Genomic DNA, 15,214 nt, shown 5'->3' on the forward strand with positions numbered 1-15,214 from the left:
CCCGTCGACGCGCCGGCCCGCGCCGCCACCGCCACGCGAGAAGGAGAAGGGCTTTACCCGGCGACGTCCTCTGGCGGCGGCGAGGGAGGGAAGGAGGGAGCTGGCGGCTGGGGGAGCTAGGGTTCGCCCTGCCGCTCGCGGGAGCGGGCAGTGACGAAAAAAGAATGTGGGGAGCTCCGTACCTCGTTCCCTTGATGGAGAATTCGATGGCCACATGGGTGAAGCCTGAAGAAATAATATAATCCGTGGTAAAACGAGATATTAGAGTGGGTAGTAATGAACACATCAACTTTTGTAAAGATACCTTGTGTGGTGGAATCATATGGTTGGTTGCATGCAGGTGGCTAATCTTGCACGGTGAAGTCACATTCTCTGTTGTCACGATTAACTGCGACAGATTGAATCGGGATTATGTTTAGCCAAGTCAAGACGACTTGTACTATTCCATGGTATCATTTTGTTTAGTTGTCTTTTTTTACATGGAGACACGCGCTTGTTTGGGAGGGTGCAATCAGCACCAGCATGGGCTTTTCATTCCCGCTGATTTTTTTGAATCATTCTCTCTCATTCCTGGACAAGGTCGGTACACAAGTGACTAGCGTAACTTGTTGTACTGCTAGACATGAATGGGCAGGGGCAACATTTTAGCTATTTAAACACGGGGATGGTTGCTGTGGGATCACTGCAGTCCAGGCGCGCGCGGGGAGAGCGAGAGAGAGAGAGCTACTGATGTCGAGAACATTACAGTTGTTGCTACTTCTTCTGCTAGGAGCAATATATAGTTAGCGCGGATGCTGCTTCCCGCGCTCGTAAGAACATCGCCGACGGCCCGCACAGCTGTGGCGGCGTGGATATCCCCTACCCGTTCGGCATCCCCAATGACAACGGCGAGGTCGACTTCCGGGAGGGGTTCCATGTCACTTGTGACGCCGGCGAGCCGGTGCTCGCCACCACCGGCGATAAAATACCGATTCCGATCGGCAACTTCTCTGTTGAAACGGTGCAGGCCATCGTGTGGCTGCCTGTAGCCCGGCAGTGCTACGACTCCTCCGGCAATCGGAACGAGTCAGAGTACATGACCCTGCAGCTGAACACCGACGGCGTGTACCGCATCTCCCACGAGAGGAACTACCTCTTTGTCCTCGGCTGCAACACACCGTGGGCTTCCTCGTGAGCGAGCCGGACAACAACACTTACGCCCAGTTCACTGGCTGCCTCTGCTACTGCAACAACTCCCAGAGCGCGGTGAGCGGTGCCTGCTCCGGCGTAGGCTGCTGCCACAGCGACGTCCCGCCAGATCTCGTTGACAACGCGGTCTTCTTCGACGGCTACAACCACAGCCACAAGCTCGACTTCAGCCCCTGCGATTATGCGTTCCTGGCGGAGAAGGACCATTACACCTTCAACACCACCGACCTCAAGAGGAGCCTGGGCGACGGCCGGAACCCCTGGTCGATGCCGGTGGTCGTCGACTGGGCTATCCGGGACAGCCTCACGTGCAAGGAGGCGAAAAAGAAGGACGACTATGCCTGCAAAAGTTCCCACAGTTCCTGCCTCAACGCCACCAATGGACCTGGATATATCTGCAAGTGCCGCAAGGGCTACGAGGGCAACCCCTATGTTCGCAATGGTTGTACCGGTAAGTTCATGTATTTGGTTTTTTCCGTCAAGTGAAACATAGGAACTAGTGAGGTTATAATTAGTATCTAATAACTATTTTTTGTAGGGTCCAAATTAGTTTATGCATAGGAGGTATCATATAGTGTTCACCAATTTTTTGTGATATCAATTCGGTGAACACCATGTAGCTCCGCCACTACATGCAAGCGCAAATTATTCTTTCTATCAATGCCGGAGGCGAAAGTTTAACTTATATGTGATTAATTTAACCGCAAAAAAGAACCTAAGACGGACTTTGGCAGCTTAATTAGCTTGGCGTCACAGACATAACTGAATCATCAGTGTGTTATGTTTGTCCAAACGCCTCTAAAATGCTCAATCCATTCATAACTACTTTGCATTCTAGGTTTACTCAAAGTCAATTTTTGTTAAGTTTGAACCAATATTTAGTAAAATATATCAACATCATTTTATGCTATTAGAATTATATATCATAAAATATATTTTCATATTAATTATATATGCTGTTTTTTCCTACGTACATATACTTCGTAAAACTAGAAAAAGTTTGATTTTGACTAAAACAAAAACACATGGTAAATAAAAAAAGATGGAGTAGTACTTTCGCCTGGTCATGGCCTTAGGCTTATGCACCGGTTTCCAATGCCAATTTTCCGAGGATGCAATTTATTTTACGTATAACTTGCTGTAACCAGCTTAAAAAGTTGAGTAACATATCTATTCACATAGGAATTTTCATGTTTTATATGGAAGTTCAACACCAAAACTAGACAAACTTGAAACTGACAATTTGTACTATTAGGTTTCTCTTGCGAGTAAGAATGATATGTTCTGTGTCGACGACCAGGTTTCGGCTGTAGGCGTCCAGCGACTACACCGACAGTCTCGACCTTTGGCCGTCAGAACAATATCTCTTTCCTGTAGTGCCAGTGTATTTTTTTCATGGTTAATATTTTTAACTAGTGGCAACCGATATATCTGGTTACCAATAAATACCAGAAAAATGCATTTTACCTCCTGAATAATTTTTTAAAATATCAATATATTAACATTTAAATATAAAGCATAAGCTTACCTTAAGATGTCGTAGCGAATCACTTTGTCCTCAGTATGTCCCTATTCTATAAGCAGACTTGTGTTTGACCCCCTAGATTCTAATTATATTCTTTCTATGAGTAGTGAGACTGGATGGTGCAACAAAAAATTCAGCACATGCCATAAAGATAACACAATCACTTTTTACACTAACTTAATGGTCCGAGAGACTGAACTAGTGCAAATCTTGGTCGCCAAGAAAATTCCAAATCCCACAAAGAAAGATTAGAGTCATCGACGTAATTTAAGGCATGGAAGTGTGTCTCTTTGCCATAGGTTGTCTTGTCATTAATGGGAGTAATCATCCGAATCATTGTAGAATTAAAGCACCTTGCATTTCCCATTCACAAGGAGTTGATTCTATGTCCAAACTTCACATACAAGAAGAATCTTTGTAGAATAAATAAAATATGTTTTTTTAAAAAATGATAATAAGACGAGTTAAAGGTCATAAATAAAAAATCAGAATGTATTCTAAAAACATCCTAGAATTTATAAATAAAGTTAAAAAACCAGACTCTTAACAAAAAATATAGTGGTAATTTGCGTATATTCCTCATATGGGTCAGCACAAATTCCACAATGCCTTTACCGTGTTACATTACAGACTAAATGCATAAGTCAACAAATATAATCATAAAGTCAATTTGAAGAATGAGTGAAAGAAGGCATATAAAATTTTCTAATATGTGGTCTAGTCCACTATAAACCTTGGAATGTGTACTCTCGCCCCAACAATAAGTGCATTGATGAAAATATAGCAGATTGTGATAATTTTATGAATGCTCAAAATTCATGGGTTTCTAAATGCTTGTGACTTGTCCATTTCTTAATTTTCAAATGTTCTAACATTCTTGCTTTTTTATATCTTTCTAACTTAGCCTCCATTGTCTAAAAAAATATAAATACTAATTTATTCATGATATTTTAATTTTTGCTGCTTATTTCGAATCCTAAACGGTTATATGCAGTTTATACGCTTGCTTAACTACCACATGGGCACAAGCCGCACCATCTATTGTATGCCTCTATTCAAGGACCAAAGTTGTTCAATATATAATGCAAACTTCAGATCGTGCGGCTTTGGAGTAGATCAAATATTAAGTTGGTCAGGGCCCCTTTGGTTTAAGGATATTTGACATGAACTTTAGGGAATTCTATTCCTTGTCGGAATCATTCATATAAAACTTATTTGATTTGTCGCATGGGGAACCATATGGATTTTTCCTAGTCTAGTTTGCACATAATTTTAAAGATTTGGAGTTCTATTACGTTCAACCTCATGGAAACTTCATTAATTTGTTTGACAACTATGGCATAGACTAATCATGAAGTTTATTTATTTATTTTTCTATGGTGCGACCTTGTGCATTGTCACGCCCCAAAACCGGGCCTAGTCGTGACAACGCCACATATTTGTAACCTTCCGATTATAAACATGTAAGGCTAAAAATAAACATATTTATAAAGCTAAAACAACACTTTATTCATTATATTTTCTATTACACAAAACGATATATATTATTTATATTTCCTTCCCGTAGTACTACTCCTACGGTTCGCCGTCATCTTCCAATCATGCTCACCTCTGTAAAAAAAATGAATATGGAAAGGGTGAGTATATGATTATACTCAGCAAGTAGTACAAAGAAGATGATCAATGGATTAGCCGGAGTCAAAAGAGGAACTGAATTCACGCACAAGGAAATAGAATTTAGCGGAAACGGAAATGATTGGCATCACACATGACAGCAAGCTTCCCAACCCGGGAGTCACAGGGGTTAATATTAACGCTTTTACACTCTGCAGAGGGGTACTACGACATCGACAGTCTTGACTAGGTTGCGCTAGTCAAGCAGTGCCCTTTTACCCGCTAAGACCCAGACACTCTGACCTACTGATGTCGGTCGCTCCAACGGATCCATCACCGACACGTTCCCGAACAGAGACCGTCCCTAGCGGAGAACACAGACAGTCCCATACCTGAACTGTGACCGGTACAATACGTTTGCCGTCGTGACACCAATACGAGATCAAAACAAGGAGTTCAAGGTATCAATGGAATCAACATAACCAAACTAAATGAATATGCTCATAGCTCTACACGAGCCTCTGCAAGTCATACGGATTCAATCTAGACCAAGAGAATCACATGTACCATGACCAAAGATCATGAACAAAACTATCCAATCGGATAACAAATGCCCTCTCTCAAGTGGCACATGAATCAGTGAATCAAATAACAGATCAAAGTACAGTGTTATGACCAGCCGAATTATCAAAGGAGATAACTGGCAAAGATATGGAGATTAGCAAAGCACTACGTGCAGAACTCAAAATCAGGAGAGAGCATCTATTTGCGGATCAAAGAACAAGGAGATCGTGTACTGGTAGGATTCAAAAGATTAGCACTACTTGCCTCGGTGACACCCCTGTCAGCAATATCAGTACTATGGAACGACCATTCCCACCCAGCGATGAAAACCAAGTGTATATCCATCACTATATGGATCTGCTCTCATGTTCATTTCGGCAGCATCTCTGTATTCCCTTCTTGATAAATTTGCATTGGCATAGCTCTCTCACTGGCGTGTCTCTATTTCTCTATCTACGGACTCAGGTTAACTAGTGTAAAGTAACCACAGCAGTAGCTATTTATAGAACGTGAGAACCGTCTATGTGACTAAAAATCTAAACTGCGTGTGACACTACAACTTCCTCTCCTATCTCTAGGTGACACGTATAAGCTGACTCATTTTTCCTTGAACATGCAGAGGTCCACGCAGGACTGGCCGACCTTGCCGACATATCTCAGCTCCATCCGTTTGTACTTGAGGCCGTGCGTGTAAAAGAATTCCAAAGCTAAATCTGCTTTGGTACTACTACTAGTTAGCTCCAGCGATACAAGTATATATATGCATTAGCAGTACTAGTGAACATGCATAAGCAAATCAAATCAATCGAAGTCTCTACTTTGATTAACCCCTGCATTTTTATTTAACATGCAACGATTAATATTCATCTTCAACATTACAGATTAGCAAAAACAGAAATGAAAAACCAAATATTATTTTACTCAAAGTATTTATTCAGCTGAAAAATCTGGGTTATCACATTCTACCCACCTTATTGGAATTTCGTCCCCGAAATTCAAGACCAAAACAAACTTACATTTTCTAAAACTAAGATGCATCATTTTATCTAACAACTTTGCCAAAAATTATTGGTGGTCATAAACAAGAAACATGTATGATGCTACGGAGCAAAGTCAAGCAAATGCGTATTATAAATACTAGTGTACTATTCTAGCAGAACATCCCATCATGGCAATCCATAATATGGTACTGCAATCAAAGGCATCCAATAAGAATAAAAATAATGGATCCAAGTGATTCTAACTTACGCGCTAAAACTACCCCATTATCCCATATTTGTTGCAAAATTTTATTTTTGTTTAGCCTAAGCTCTGATACCATTAAATTGTCACGCCCCAAAACCGGGCCTAGTCGTGACAACGCCACATATTTATAACCTTCCGATTATAAACATGTAAGGCTAAAAATAAACATATTTATAAAGCTAAAACAACACTTTATTCATTATATTTTCTATTACACAAAACGATATATATTATTTATATTTCCTTCCCGTAGTACTACTCCTACGGTTCGCCGTCATCTTCCAATCATGCTCACTTCTGTAAAAAAATGAATATGGAAAGGGTGAGTATATGATTATACTCAGCAAGTAGTACAAAGAAGATGATCAATGGATTAGCCGGAGTCAAAAGAGGAACTAAATTCACGGACAAGGAAATAGAATTTAGCGGAAACGGAAATGATTGGCATCACACATGACAGCAAGCTTCCCAACCCGGGAGTCACAGGGGTTAATATTAACGCTTTTACACTCTGCAGAGGGGTACTACGACATCGACAGTCTTGACTAGGTTGCGCTAGTCAAGCAGTGCCCTTTTACCCGCTAAGACCCGGACACTCTGACCTACCGATGTCGGTCGCTCCAACGGATCCATCACCGACACGTTCCCGAACAGAGACCGTCCCTAGCGGAGAACACGGACAGTCCCATACCTGAACCGTGACCGGTACAATACGTTTGCCGTCGTGACACCAATACGAGATCAAAACAAGGAGTTCAAGGTATCAATAGAATCAACATAACCAAACTAAATGAATATGCTCATAGCTCTACACGAGCCTCTGCAAGTCATACGGATTCAAGACCAAGAGAATCACATGTACCATGACCAAAGATCATGAACAAAACTATCCAATCGGATAACAAATGCCCTCTCTCAAGTGGCACATGAATCAGTGAATCAAATAACAGATCAAAGTACAGTGTTATGACCAGCCGAATTATCAAAGGAGATAACTGGCAAAGATATGGAGATTAGCAAAGCACTACGTGCAGAACTCAAAATCAGGAGAGAGCATCTATTTGCGGATCAAAGAACAAGGAGATCGTGTACTGGTAGGATTCAAAGATTAGCACTACTTGCCTCGGTGACACCCCTGTCAGCAATATCAGTACTATGGAACGACCATTCCCACCCAGCGATGAAAACCAAGTGTATATCCATCACTATATGGATCTGCTCTCATGTTCATTTCGGCAGCATCTCTGTATTCCCTTCTTGATAAATTTGCATTGGCATAGCTCTCTCACTGGCGTGTCTCTATTTCTCTATCTACGGACTCAGGTTGACTAGTGTAAAGTAACCACAGCAGTAGCTATTTATAGAACGTGAGAACCGTCTATGTGACTAAAAATCTAAACTGCGTGTGACACTACAACTTCCTCTCCTATCTCTAGGTGACACGTATAAGCTGACTCATTTTTCCTTGAACATGCAGAGGTCCACGCAGGACTGGCCGACCTTGCCGACATATCTCAGCTCCATCCGTTTGTACTTGAGGCCGTGCGTGTAAAAGAATTCCAAAGCTAAATCTGCTTTGGTACTACTACTAGTTAGCTCCAGCGATACAAGTATATATATGCATTAGCAGTACTAGTGAACATGCATAAGCAAATCAAATCAATCGAAGTCTCTACTTTGATTAACCCCTGCATTTTTATTTAACATGCAACGATTAATATTCATCTTCAACATTACAGATTAGCAAAAACAGAAATGAAAACCAAATATTATTTTACTCAAAGTATTTATTCAGCTGAAAAATCTGGGTTATCACATGCATATATTTAAATTTTGTAGGATTAGCCATGGCATTTAAATTTAATCATTTTTTATGACGTTAGCTAAAGAAGCCCTCAATATGTTTGGGAGAATAATAATAGATTTTTTCGATTTTTCCCTATATACTGAATACAATCAGTTCAATATAATAGGGTGTTCTGATGGTCTGATTGTTGAAATTGATACGTAATGCAGATATAAATGAGTGTGAGCGTATTGGCCCTCACTACCATTGCAAGGGAGACTGCAAGAACAAACAAGGTTACTACGAATGCACATGCCCCAAGCACACACGCAGTGCTGATCCGTACAGAGAAGACTGCCGCCCAGATTTTCCACGCCATGCGAAGATCATCATAGGTATGTACACGTGTGATCGATTCACCCACAATGGAATGTATATAATGTATCGTTTAAACTGTAGCACGGCTTTGCAGAATATTTATTCTGTAATATGTTTGTTTGGATTCATGGCTCACTTTTTGCATTCCTTCAAATGATACGATGTACTGCCTCTATTATCTGTCGCCTGCATAACTTTATTAATTGATTTTTTTAACGAGAGAAATTTCTTAGTTCGTTTATCTGCCACATTTTAGAATAACGATGCTTTGAACATAAACATGCATGGTGTAACATATAAGTTTGACCACTAGTTCCCATATAAATGTGTTAAGGGGAGAAACCATCTCTTAGGCGTATGATAAAATTAATCTTTAAAGTAACAACTTTGTTCATAGACCGGAGGTTTGACTTCTTTTCGGAAAAATACACATTATGTTAATACCTCTACTTGCTGGAACTAATTGACTAGAACGAAGGTGAATAAAGGAATCTCAAAAATTAAGCCTGAAAAGGTTAACTTGCCAATTTAACTAGATGACTGTATGTAACACTAACAAACACAAGGAACAATCCCTCAAAAAAAAACAAGGAAAAATATGCATAATAGACAATAGATTATGTCAGAAATCTGTGGTTACAAATACCTAGCTGCGACCAAGGAATTTAGCCACAACGACCTAACTATGTGCTTGCGGTATACCTTCCGGTAGGCGATCTCTAGCTCTCATAAACTTCTTCGCCTCATGGCAACCTTGATGACTCCCAATCAACCGTCTAGGGGGCGCCCACTTTAAACGGTAACAAGGACTTGACTAGTACAAGTGGAGATGAGAGCACTCAACTAGCTAATGAAGTACTAGAGTACGTCTAGAAGGGGGAAGCAACGAATAGCCATCACTCAGGAGGAGTTAATTACAAAGAACTACAAAACCACCTCTTACTTGGAGTACTCAAACATCCTGGTTAGGCTCTGAACAATTTTACCTAGTTCTAGGATTCTAGTTTAAAAAAATCTTAGTTCTAGGATTCAAAATCCGACAACTGTATTCCATGAAAATTTCTCACATGGAAGATCTACCGGCCGAACTGTTTACCGTGTCATTCAAACCCGAAGAAGTCCAAGATATGATGGGCTAAGACCACACTTACTCAGAGGTACTAAATGGAAACCTTAGACTCTCACTCAAAGCTAACCATAAAACGGGGTGATACTCTACTTGTAGAGTTGCAGATGTACCCGGTTAGCTTTTCCTTTGAGGCCATGTATTGTCTATATCATGTGTAGACTATCACAGTATCAGACTGCCTTTACTTTTATGGGTGTTGTAAATAAGATACTAGTGTCCTAAGTTATAGTATTTACATAAGCCTAAGAAATGCGAAGAAATGCACTGGTCTACATTTTCAGTACATGGCACACTGCAATTGAATGTTAAGACTGTATAATTCTGCTTTTCCATATTAAAACCTTTCTACCTTTTTTATTATCAATCACCATTAACAAAAATGATTACCTTGAGTATTTTCTTACCCCTACATTCTAATGTATTTGTTGGACCAAGAACTTAAACGATAGTAATAGTTGATATAATTATTTGTTTTATGCAGGTGCAATAGGGGGTCTTTTCATTGTAGCAATTATGGTAGGAATCTGGTATCTTATGAAAGAGAAAAGAAAGATGAGAGAACATTTTGTAAAGAATGGTGGACCTACACTGGAAAAGCTTGATAATATAAAGTTATTCAAAAAGGAAGATATCAGGAAAATTCAGAAAAGTAGCAACATTATTGGAAGAGGAGGCTTTGGTAAGGTCTATAAGGGCTGTATTGGGGACAATAATCAGCTAGTTGCAGTGAAGGAGCCTATCAATGTTAACTCAGCAAACAAGGAGCAATTTGCAAACGAAATCATCATTCAGTCTCGAGTCATTCATAAAAACATTGTCAAGCTCATAGGTTGCTGCTTACAAGTTGATGTCCCAATCTTGGTCTATGAGTTCGTGCCCAATGGCAGCCTCCATGATATTCTCCATGGCGATAGAATTATGTCCCTCAATATGGGGCTACGTCTTCGAATTGCTGCAGAATCCGCAGAAGGTCTAGCTTATATGCATTCAAAAACCACTGCCACAATCCTGCATGGTGACGTTAAACCAGCAAATATACTTATACATGATGAGTTTACACCAAAGATCTCAGACTTTGGTATATCACGGTTGATTGCAACAGATATGCAGCATACTGGACATGTTATTGGTGACATGAGTTATATGGACCCAGTATTTCTACAGACGGGACTTCTAACAGACAAGAGTGATGTCTACAGTTTTGGAGTCGTTCTCTTGGAGCTCATTACAAGGAAGAAGGCCTCGCATTCTGATAACAACAGCTTACTAAGGAATTTTCTTGAAGCCTACGGAAAGGATAAGTCTGTGATTGATCTCATTGACAAGGAACTTGCAGAGGTAGATCGAGAGATTCTTAATGGTTTAGCACAGATGATTATGCATTGTCTAAATCTCGATGTCAGCCAGAGACCAGAGATGACAGATGTAGCAGAGCGTCTCCGTGACATGGTGAAGAGGTATCGTAGTGGTATCATTGCAACTTAATGCATGACCAAGTTGAGAGAGAGAGAAAGATTGGGAAATGGTCATGCATTACTTATATGCTATATATTGTGCTAATTAATCTCCTCAACAGAAGCTAATAAGCTATAGGAGGAGATATGTACCTTGGCTTGAATAAATGTCTGTATGTACGTGTGTATATTGCTTGTAATGGTTAGTCTGGTGTGCTGGGTTTATTTCATAAGAGGAGTGGTGTTTTGGAACATGGGAGCATATGCTCCCTCTATTTTGAAATTCATCTTACATATATTTTGAATTTCAAAAAAATTGAAACCAAAAATTCGCATGTAAATCTTCTCGTGCTACACACTTACAAAGTTGTTTCATAAAAAATCGACTTATCATGTGATGTGTGTAAAAAAGGCAAAACTCAGTGCTAAAAATAATGCTTTTCACAAGATAAGTTTTCTCTTTTTTATATAGACCACAAAAAATATTGGTTTTTTGTGAAACTTGACGGACGAACATATATTATGAAGATGTACATGTAAAATTTTTTGTTAAAATTTTTCGACATTTCGAAATATGATTTTTTGATAGAGGGTGCATACGCACCCGGGAGCCGAATTGAATTTCCGATAAGTTGTTGCATATATTGTGTCATCTTCCCCAAATCACATGAACATATAAGACTTACCTAAAAAAAGTATGAGCGGTTTTTTTTTCGAAATGGGGAATGATACCCCCGGCTTCTGCATCATGATGATGCACACGGCCTTTTATTAAAAGTTTATGAGTACAAAGTTATTACATCTCAGGCATCGCCCAGAATTGATACAAGAATTAACCATTGAAAGAAACCAAAAGAAGTCGGACTACACATCATTGTAACCGTCTATTGTGCCGCCAACCAGCCTGGCACAAGATATCCTGAGCGACCATCTGGAGCCGTGTGCATCCAGCATCCAGTAGCCATAGCATCCCGCTGTCCCTCCGGTGACATAAGAGCCCACAACTGGACCCAGTGTGACACCGTATGGATAACCTGCAAAAATTGAAAAGAATGTTTTTTGTTAAAAATAATAGCATTCCTTGCTCTCCATATAGACCAACACAAGGGAGAAACCCCTATACAGATGAAGGCCGGACTTAGATTGTCTATCAACTCCATTTAGCCAATTACCAAACATATTCGTAATATTGGTTGGAGGTGGGAGTGCAAAAGTAAAATTAATCTTACGCCAAAGTATTTTAGCTAAAGGACAAGTGATGAACAAATGCTCAATAGTTTCCTGCTCACCATAAAAAACACACTTTGTACATCCATTCTATCTTCTTTTAGCTAAATTATCTTTAGTAAGCAAAACCTTATTGCTCAAGAACCACATAAATATTTTTATCTTTAGAGGAACTTTAACTTTCCAAAGATACTTTCGCAGAAAGGGTGTATGGTCATTCATAAGATCCTCATACATGGATTTCACCGTAAACAAACCATTTGTTGACAAATTTCAAACAAACTGATCATTCTCATCAGATAAATTAACCCTCATAAGCTTTCGACATAACTGTAACCATAAAGTCCATTTGTTTCCCACCAACAGCCTTCTGAAACTGATATTCAGAGGCGTTTAAGATAACACATGAGCTACCGTTACATTCTTGTGATGCACAATCTCATGTCCACTATTTACATCCGGAAACTGGCCGAACTAATGCAAGTTAGATATTTCCAACTAGATTAGTTAGTAACAGAATATAGTTGAGATGATTCTTATATATATCTTACGGAATGGATGAAAATAGAGAGAGGGACAACTTGCCTAGGGCTATGTGCCTTTGTTTTTCTTTGGTGACTATTTTTGTCAAATCTTTCTGTAGAACAAAGAATGCTTATTTGATGTATACATGCACGGAGTTTCAAGAGTGGTAAGGTTACCGTAGAAGCAGACAGACGCATCACTATCGACGGAACGACACTCTCTGAAGCTTCTCACCGGCGCTCTTTGAAGCTACACATGCAGCTTACTATGGATTACGACAAAACAACGACAGCCGGTGATTAAGAGCAGCCCGTTGCATTTCCCAGAACAATGAGGCAAAAATTATGTTGATTGCGTCACTATGCTTAACTTTTATTTTTGAAGAACAAGCAACCAAGGTTGCCTTTTAAGAGTGAAAAGGAGTTTTTACTAGATTTCATCACACTCAAGGCCTTGGTCTACACTGCTACTACTACTCACTTACTCCTCTCCTCTATCTACTGTCAGTCTGCTCATTGCCCGCAGTGAAGCTCGCTGCACGACCTGCTGCATGGTTGCACTTCCTCTGTCAAAGGTCCTTGCATTTCTCTCCGGGATTTGTTCTCTCAAGGCGCACCAGCAAGCTCTGACCGATTCATCCCCATCAGGAATCAGATCAGGGGAGCATCTTCCTTGCGCAAAATACCAGAATTTCTTGGCGAAAGGGCATCGTACTACACGTGATGAAACATCGCCAGGACTTGATCACACATCACACCTTTAGGAGAAAATTGCAACCCTCTTCTCTGAAGTCTGTCTGATGTCCAGCATCTATTGCGCATCACAAGCCACATGGAATTCTTCTCCTTGAGAGGAGCTCAATTGTTCTAGATAGCTGGTGCATAATCAGCGTGAACTCTTACCTTGAAGAAGGCCAGATAGGCCGAGGCAGCTGACTATTTTCCATTTGCCGCAAGTCTCGAGGAAAAAAGCATCATGTTCACTCGAAACTTCGAAAGCAAAGGCATGTTCTGGACCATATTCCACAAGGTGCGGTATTAGATCACTGCCTGGACGACTGGCAATTCTCCGCTCAAGTTACTTATCCGTGTATTATTAGGCAAGGCCTGAGCCACTGTCCACTGCTTCGCCCCATGAGCACGAACGAACTGTGGCCTCTTCTCTGTGATCTCCCTCGATCTCACTCTTTCTCTCTCAAGAAACAAGAACAAAGAACAGAGCCAGAGGTTTTACGGTGCGTGCAACCTTGCAGTCTTTTCTGCTTTCTTTCCTTTTATTTATAAGGAGATCGATCGTGTCTGTTACACGATGCCTACGATGGATGTGCCATCCCATATCCGAGCTCACCAGGTAGAAGCTTACAAATCAGATCAAAGACCTAGATGACGATCTTATCTAGAACCTGAAAAATAGCTGACTCGCTAAGTGAAGAAAAACGACACCTGAAACTGTAACTCTAACACCTGACGGTGACTAGATTAACTAACACGAACACCATGAGGTTCGGTGCCACTTGCACGGCGCTCTGCACATGCGCTTTCACCATATTTCCCTGTCCGGTTTGGGCCGTTTGAGTGGCCGTATCGACATGTGGACACCATCCCGCATCCATGTGTCCGTTTGGATCGTATGGTGCGTCCAACACGGCGAGCCATAAAGCCGCTATCTAGCTCGTCTTTTCTGGGCAGTTTTGCGCCAAGGCAGGCCTCGACGGGAGAACAATGGCGGGCAGGAGAACGCGGGGGAAAGTTCACGCGCGCGTGAAAAGGCCTATGGCGCGCGCTCACGCCCAAGTCTCTCGCCAAGGCCGCCAACTATAAAAGACGGTGCGCATGGCCTCACAGACCTCACCCGCTCCATCGCCCTCTCCCCTTCTACCTTCTCTGGCGCCATCTCCCCCTCTACCTTCTCCGGCACCCTCTCCGCCTCCATCACCATGCCGCGGACCCTACAGAGCACGTGAGCGAAGCTCTACCATCCATGTCGTAGTCGAGGGGGCGGTGAAGAATGCAGAGGATGCGGAGCTGGTGGAGGGGGCCGTGGCTGGATGGTACGAGGCCTACGACGGCTGGTTGAAGGCCGCGCCCGACCCCACCGCCATGGCCCCGGGGGATGCCGTTGCGGAAGCCGAAGAGGAGGAGGCCATCCACGACCGCGAGATGGCGAAGCTCAACGTCGCCATCGAGGCGCGTCTCGCCAAGCTCACGCTCGAGATGAGGGAGCACGAGGCCTCCGTCCGGGCCGGTCGCCGCCATTTGGGAGACCTCATCGGGCCGAAGAACGAGCTCATCGCTCATGAAGCTGCCCGCCGCCTCGTCTAGATGCCCTCTCCCGACCGGCGCGCCTACGAGGAGGTTGTGGAGGCGGATCAAGGCTGGCAACAACGGCAACGTTGCCAGCAGGCGAACAAGGAGGCCTGGGACGCCGGCCGCGTCCACCTCGAGGCACGGGACATTGTGGAACGCGTCGCCTCGCGCAAGCTCGAGTTGTGCGGGCAGCGGACCATCACGCAGCAGCAGGAGGAGCGCGCTCGCGCCCACGCTAAGAGGGCGGACAGGAGGAGGGCGGCCGCGGAGGAA

General features: G+C 42.2%; 1 pseudogene; it reads left to right on the forward strand.

The window, feature by feature from the left end:
* Window positions 1-729: 729 nt before the first annotated feature.
* LOC124655862 lies at window positions 730-14,956 on the forward strand (annotated as a pseudogene).
* Window positions 14,957-15,214: the final 258 nt, after the last annotated feature.

Source organism: Lolium rigidum, chromosome 5 (genome assembly GCF_022539505.1).
Source record: "Lolium rigidum isolate FL_2022 chromosome 5, APGP_CSIRO_Lrig_0.1, whole genome shotgun sequence".
Classification (NCBI taxonomy): Eukaryota; Viridiplantae; Streptophyta; class Magnoliopsida; order Poales; family Poaceae; genus Lolium; species Lolium rigidum.